The sequence below is a fragment of the Mytilus trossulus genome, chromosome 11, assembly GCF_036588685.1.
Source record: "Mytilus trossulus isolate FHL-02 chromosome 11, PNRI_Mtr1.1.1.hap1, whole genome shotgun sequence".
NCBI lineage: Eukaryota > Metazoa > Mollusca > Bivalvia > Mytilida > Mytilidae > Mytilus > Mytilus trossulus.
Genome location: NC_086383.1, coordinates 50,746,150 through 50,754,192, shown reverse-complemented (window position 1 = coordinate 50,754,192; position 8,043 = coordinate 50,746,150).

The following is an 8,043-nucleotide window of genomic DNA, read 5'->3' as shown; positions in this document are numbered from 1 at the left end:
TAGCAATTATTTCGAATGTAAATTAAATACATGAACACCAATTGAAAAAAAATCTCGATATCTGTTATTACTTCTAAAATTTGAAGCAGGTGAGACATTTTGTTAAGTTGGTACACCTAAAAATATGATTTTTTTACACTTCTAATTACGATATGACTTAAGAAGAGGGGTTTGTATACATTTGCATATTTCAGATTGAAATCTATAGTTCTATTTTAGTTATTCATAGTCAAGATTTTGCAAGGATAGAATATATACAATAATCCAATTGTTTAAAAGTCTTTTGAACTGAAAAATAATAAACTTACTATAAGAAAGTAAGCGTTAAACGAGTAAACGTGCTTTAAACAAATATTTTATAATTCCATGGGTTTATATATTAATATATTGCATTCTAGTCATTTCCCTTGTTGTAAATACGGCGCGAACGTCACGTATGTCTTATATTGTAAGGTTAAAACTTTGTGATGTGTCACATGTATACTTGGGTTTATATAAATCGATTACTGATATTAGAACATGCAACGTTTTCTTACTTAATTTACGTTTTCCCAGTGACCAGGATTTGAATAATCTGAAATCGATTAGGAAATCTTGAATGGCAATCTTCCTCGGATTATTTTCAATCAGTAGTACGTATGAACCCGAGTCTACCAGATATTCAAAATTCAATTATTTAAAACCACAACTCGGATGTGAAGCTTCACATACTATTGGTGGGTTCGTATTGAAAAATGTTAATTATAAGGAGGCAGTCAACGTATTAAAAAAAGGATACTGACAATCAAGTAAACTTGAAAAAGCGTACATGAAAGCATTGCTAGAAATCACACCCGCAAATAATGATTTAGCCAGTTAACATGTCTTTTATGATCGCATAGAGGCATCCGTCTGCAGATTAGACGCGTAAGGCTAATCTCAAGATACTTACGGCACATTACTGATTCCAATGATTTTGAGCAAGTTTCCCGGAGAAGTAAGGAAACATTTAGCACGAAAGCATGGAATAATTACTTTGACTTTATCAGATTTACGCAAATATATTCAGAATGAGATCAATATTATCAAAGCAGGTCAGGATTACGGCATCTGACAAAGCTATTCCACCACGCCTACATGTACGTTTCTCCTGGAAAAAACATGAATCTTACGAAAAAGAATCATATACGTCACGAAGAGTCGATTATGTAAACCGAAACAAACGTGTTCTAACCACGAGAGTATGCATATATTGTCAAGAAATTCACGCACTGGTGAACTGTACACGAATTACAGAAACAAAGGAACGGATACATATCGTAAAACGCAGCAATTTTTGCTTTTATTGTCTCGGAAAGCACCGAGTCAATGAATGTAAATCTATACATGTATGCCGTCTTGGTTAGAAAAAACCCATCATACAAGCATATGCAATGAATCAATTGTTCATAACAGAGGTACACATGTCACAAGTAGAACTTATAGGAATCAAATCGCAAATCGTATCGAAAACAACGAACATGATCACGAGCATACTGCTGAATTATCACAATCCTTAAATGTTAACATTGTGAATGATAAAGAGATAAAAAGAGAAGACGATACAAAAGTTTTTCATACATCACAAAAGGCAAATTCTATCGTATCATTAAAAACAGCAGTTGCACCATTTTGGTCCGATAGTAAAGTTATCAACTCAAATATTCTTTTTGATGAAGGTGCGCATTCGACCGTCCAAGATGAATCTACCAGCAAATGGAGATGAAAAAGAACAGATGTGAACTGTTAACTACCCCTTTTTTATGCCCCACCTACGATAGTAGAGGCGCATCATGTTTTCTGGTCTGTTCGTCCGTACGTCCGTTCGTCCCGCTTCAGGTTAAAGTTTTTGGTCAAGGTAGTTTTTGATGAAGTTGTAGGCCAATCAACTTGAAACTTAGAACACATGTTCCTTATGATATGATCTTTCTAATTTTAATGCCAAATAAGAGCTTTGACCTCAATTTCTTAGTCTACTGAACATAGAATATTATGGTGCTGGGGACACATTCTTTTTATGAACTGTGAATCGTAATTAAGTGTGTTAGTGCCAAATTTAACACTATACAGAGACAGTAATTATTTTCTTTACATGGAGACTTTAATTTTCAAGCGTAAATATTTTGATTTGAAATTTCTTGTTCACGTTTGAGATTGTATTGTATATTGCATTTTATCCTTTTACGGCCCCAAGAATGTTGTAAATACGGCGCGAACACAACGCGGGCACGTCACTTATGTCTTATATTGTAAAGTGAAGACTTAGATGTGTCACATGTATATTTGGGTTAATATATAGATAGATAACACATATTAGAAAATGCAACGCTTTCTTACCTAATTCACGTATTCCCGACATCCCCTTTCTGATGATGGAGTATTTATTCATCTTATGATAGGGTTTGGGAGAAATATGTCAAGTTTACATGAAGAAATGGGTCGAACTTATCTATCCGATCTTCATTTTATAAAGATAAGATTGGAAAATGATAGAATTAAAAGAAAATCATCTTTAGGGTTAGATAATTATTTTTCATAATAAGACAACAATAAAAGCGAACAAATCTAGAATCATGAGACATCTAAAACGAAAAAAGACCAAGTGCAGAAACATTTTGTCATTTTTAAATTCTTTATTCACTAAGTTGCTTCACTCAACTTTTCTAAATGTTGAATTTTTTAAATTTTTTAACTGTTTAATGTTTTTTCTGCTTTCATTTTCATTGAAAGACGGGTTGTCGTGGTTTACCATATTCATTTTGTCTGTACATTTACTGAGTATTTAATCCTATAAAAACTGTGGTTGCAACGCGATCTGGAAAAGTTCACAAAGAATGTTCTTGCTGTTTTACCTAGACCTGTTTTGTCATGATTCTATCTTTAAAAATCGTTTATTAGAAAATCAACATACACATGTATTGGTAATAATGAACAAAGAAATAACACGACGGGTGCCGTATATGGTGCAGGGAATGTTCACCTTCTGGAGCACCTGATTTAAATCTCGGTTTTTGCAATCAGTAGACTTATACCATTGACTAAGGGCCATGCCCTCACGTCAACCGTTTTATTCTAAAAATCAAGGAACATCTCAGATTATTGAGATTGTCTTGTTTGAATGGTATAAAACAAAAGGATGGAATTTAAACAACTGTCCTATAATGTTCTTCTCATAATATTCATGTTTCGATATATGCCTGGACTTGTATGCGTGTTTTCAACAACACGGAAAATCAGAATAAAGCAGTATTTATTTTAATAGAGTGTTTTTATAAATTTAAAATGCGAGGGTTCTCTGAATTCCGATCGATAAATCTATTTCTGTAATATAAGAATTGAAGTGAAGTACTCTTATATGTCACCGTTATGAAACTTATATTTGATATTGTACTTCCATCAAGAAATTGAGGTCATTTAATTAACATTTGATATACTTCCTTGCTACAAATAACAAGTTTAGATTCGTTTAGGTAATTATGCTCATGCGTATAGTTTTCTTGACTTGAAGGGATATCAGATTAATTGTTGCTCTGGGTTTTCCATTCCATTGATTAATTTGAAACTCACGAGAGTATTTCTATGTCTGTCTGCTATAATTGAGGGATATGGTTGCATAATTTTAAATCATATGCATCATTTAAATTAAAATAAATGTAGTTTACAACGTAAAGGTGTAACTAGAACACCCTTTCACCCAATTTGAAGTCTGCCATGTTATATATCGCTTCTAGTTGTCTCCCTTCCATTAGTAACTTTCATCAATCGACGATACATCGAGAAAAATTCACTCGTTCTGTCGATAGACGTCGTATTATATTAAAAAGTAAAATCACAAAAATACTGAACTCAGAGGAAAATCAATTTGGAAAGTCCATACTCACATGGCAAAATCAAAAAACAAAACGCATCAAAAACGAATGGACAAGAACTGTCATTTTCCTGACTTGGTACAGGCATTTTCAAATGTAGAAAATGGTGGATTAAACCTGGTTCTATAGCGCTAACCCTCTCACGGGGTTAACCGACAACTACAATCAAAACCGATCGCAATTTAAACAGATGAATGTGTACGGAAAGGAGTCATGCCCACTGAAACAACGGAAATTACATATTTAAAGAGTTAGAAATGGGGTTCCACCTAGAATTCACGTAGGAAAATAGGTACGAAGTGAAATACCTTCTCTCACTCTCAGTGACTGCTATAGAAAGTCAACTTTCAATTGATGTTAAAAAAAATAAAACACAATAAGTACATTGTTCACACACTTGTATGGAGGATTGGCTATTTTTAAAGTTGAATAACTATACAGATTACGTAAATTACATTTTACGAGTATTTTAAAAAATAATATTATACTGTTTGTGGCTAGCACATTCGGATTGAACCTTATACTGGCATACAAACAAACACCATTGTAGGTACATCATTTATTACGTAACTGGAAACTCAGCATATTGTATATGTTACAGTAAATAGGTGAAATTAGGAATTACATGTATTTACTAAAATTTAGGAATTACAGGTAATCCCCGATGCACTTAGTAAATACAAGTAATTCCTGAAACAGTCCAGTTATTACCAGTAATTACTTATTTTAAAATGAATTTTTACACCTATTTACTGACTGCTAAAACAATGTTGTACTATGTTCAGATCATCAAAAGTTATGGTAATACTAACTAGAAGATCAGTTAGTACTCTTAAACTTTGTATTGAATGGTTGATTTGTATTAAAAATATCTTGAATAAATACTTATGGACTTTAAAATATTTGGTTACATCAGAGTAACTTTAGCATGTTTAGTTTAAATCCAAAATGGTTCAAGTTGAGCATTAACAATTTTTGACCAATTTCAGCAGACATGGAAATCAGAAATGAAAAATTCTCCCAAAGCAGTATGTTTTAAATTTCTAAAGAGAAAACTTTGAATTTGAAGAATATTTAGACTTACTACATTTATGTACCTTATAAAGAAAAGATAACGTTATGTAGGTTAAGAACTAGAATGATCTGTTATGTGCATTAGCTTCGAGATATAAAAAAAGATTTATTTTTGTTGTTGTTAAATCATTAATAAAAATGATATAGTGAAATCATAATTCACTGTTAGCAGCCAATTTGATTCTACTTTGCTAAATTAGCTGAGAAACAAGGGTAACGAGTTGTGCACTTGCCAGTGAATATTTGGACCTCATTGAATATGTATTCATGTGACCTTCAATTCAACCTCTAGCTGGAAATGGGTTGTCGATGTATTAAGCTATTCAAGTTGTAAGGGTTTTGCAGAACAAATAGGCTTTTAATCTTTTGCTATTAATCTTAAAATTGTCCATGAGATACTATCTTTTGACTAGTACTGTAAGAAGTTTCTGTCAAAATTGGGTAAAAATTCAGGATGGTTTATAAAACCTAATGTTTTAAAAACTTTAACTGTAGAGTGTATGTAATCTGGGGAAAAAACTAGTCCATTTATAAGTTATTTACAAAAAAAATCAATTTTGGATAGATATCATTGTCTTGCATGCATATATTTACAGAGTTTTAAAACCTATAAAACACCCGTTTTCCAGTTTCAATTCACAAACATTAAAGAGTATGCACTTTTGATGTGCCTTATATTCCTACATCCTTACGTAAGCTCCCTTAAAATCACTATCCGTTTACTTTCTTATTTGGTATCTTGTATTATGTTTTTAATTTTAAAACAAAAACATCAAGTTAGTAAATAGCTGTAAAAATTACCAAAAAAAATCAGTGATTACCAGTAATTACTGAAACAACTAGTAAATACATGTAATTACTAAATTGCTAGTAATTATAGGTATTTACTGAAATGTTTAGTTATTACGTGTAATTCCTAATTTCACCTATTTACTATAACAGTACAAAGAGAGACAAGCAGTTCACATACATTATTTCAACATATAACAGAGTGATCTCTCTTTCTATACTCATATACTAAAGCATACAAAGCAAACACTACATCTCTTCTTTCTTTTTTTAGATTTGTAAACGTCTTGACATTTTTGTTTTACAAATAAAAATTGAACTCTATGTCAATTTTTGTTTAAACATAAAAATTCAAATAAACAACATTGTCAATAATATGTCAACAACAACAAAAACATTTGTTATTAATACCTTTATAACATAAATCATATAACTTGTAATTGTTCATAATGGTACACATATTATTTCAAAACAAAATCGTCAAACTTTGACGGTAACCTTTTCACTCTGACTGGTCTATCTTTCATACTACAAGTTTCATCTTGACTAGAACTTAAACACTTATTTTCATGAAAATTGCTAGACTCATTTAAATTCTCATAATCATCTTTGTGACTTGAAATAATTTCAGACTCTGTACTAACTACATTTTTGTTTACATCAGATTGTGAGCAAAATAAGTCATTATTTTCTCTCTCAATAAATTTCTTTAAATGTGTCACATTTCTCCTGTATTGAACACCTTGGTCAGATTCAACCAATACACTATGACCAATTTTCTCAACCACATTAAAAGGGGATGGAACAAATGGTGTAGACATTTTATTTCCACGGTCTTGCCTGACTAGAACTTGATCGGAGACACGAATATCACTCTCGCACGCACCACGTCGCTTATCAGCATATATTTTTCCTTTTTCCTTTTGTTCGGCGTATCGGTCGCGTACTTCAAAATCATTAATATTATAATCAATCAACTGACGTAAATTTCTTCTGATTTTTCGACCAAAAAGTAATTCGGACGGACTTACTCCGGTTGTAGAATGAGCAGTACTACGGTGCATAATTAGAAATTTATTCAATTCTAATTTCCAGTCGCGACCTTCGGCTTGCGAAATTTTGACACGCTTCATTATCGAAAGATTTTGGCGCTCTCCTTCGCCGTTAGCCTGTGACCATAACGGAGTTGTTCTATGATGGACTATACCATTTTTGGACATAAAGTTCTTAAAATGTTGACTTGCATACTGGGGTCCATTATCGGTGTGAATTGATAACGGCAATCCATGAGTCAAGCAAAATCTTGAAATCAACCACGTAATATTTTCCGACGAAATGTTCTTAGTAACAGCGACTTCAAAATAGCGGCTATAATAATCAACTAATACAAACATATAATGATTGCTCGGTAACGGTCATAATAGATCAGCAGCTAAGTGTTGCCACGGGGCAGAGGGCAACTCTGTACGCTTTAAGGGTTCGGGTTTACTAGGTTGACTAACCAATTGACAACCGTAACAGCTTCGACAAAACTTCTCAATACTTTTGTCTATCCCTGGCCACCAGACTTGACTTTGTAAACGCGTTTTCATGACAACAATGCCAGGGTGACCTTCATGGGCAAGCTGAAGTACCTGTTCCCGTAAACTAATAGGTATCACGATACTAGTACCCCGAAGTACCAATTGACCAATAGCGCAAAGTTCGTTTCGAATCGGTAGATATTCTTTGAACTCGATACGGTGCCACTGACTGTGAACAAGACATTCTCGGACAGCTTTTAATTCAGGATCATTCTCGGAAGCTCTTTCGATTTCTCGTGTTGTCATCGCAACCGGTGTTGATTCTTGAGCTACAAATTTAACGTTTTCCTCAGTTACATTTTCCCGATTGTTACATGTTTTTCCTTCTTTGATCAAACGTGATAGCGAGTCGGCTATATTTTTAAGTCCGGGAATATACCGTACAGTATATGTATATGGTTGCATACGAAGAACCCAGCGTTCAATTCGAGCACATACTTTCGACTTTGTAGAGTAAATACACCCGAGCGGTTAATGGTCCGTTAAGAGCTCGAACTGGCTTCCGTAGATATAAACATGAAACCTTTCACACGCCCATACCAAGGCTAGAGCCTCCTTTTCGGTCTGCGCATATCTGCGTTCCGTATCGCTTGAACTCCTACTCGCGTAAGAAATAATGCGCATCTCACCGTTTTGTTCTCGTATGAGCACGGCTTCGAGTTCAACTGGACTAGCATCTGCGATTACCTTAGTCAGTGCCGACTTGTCAT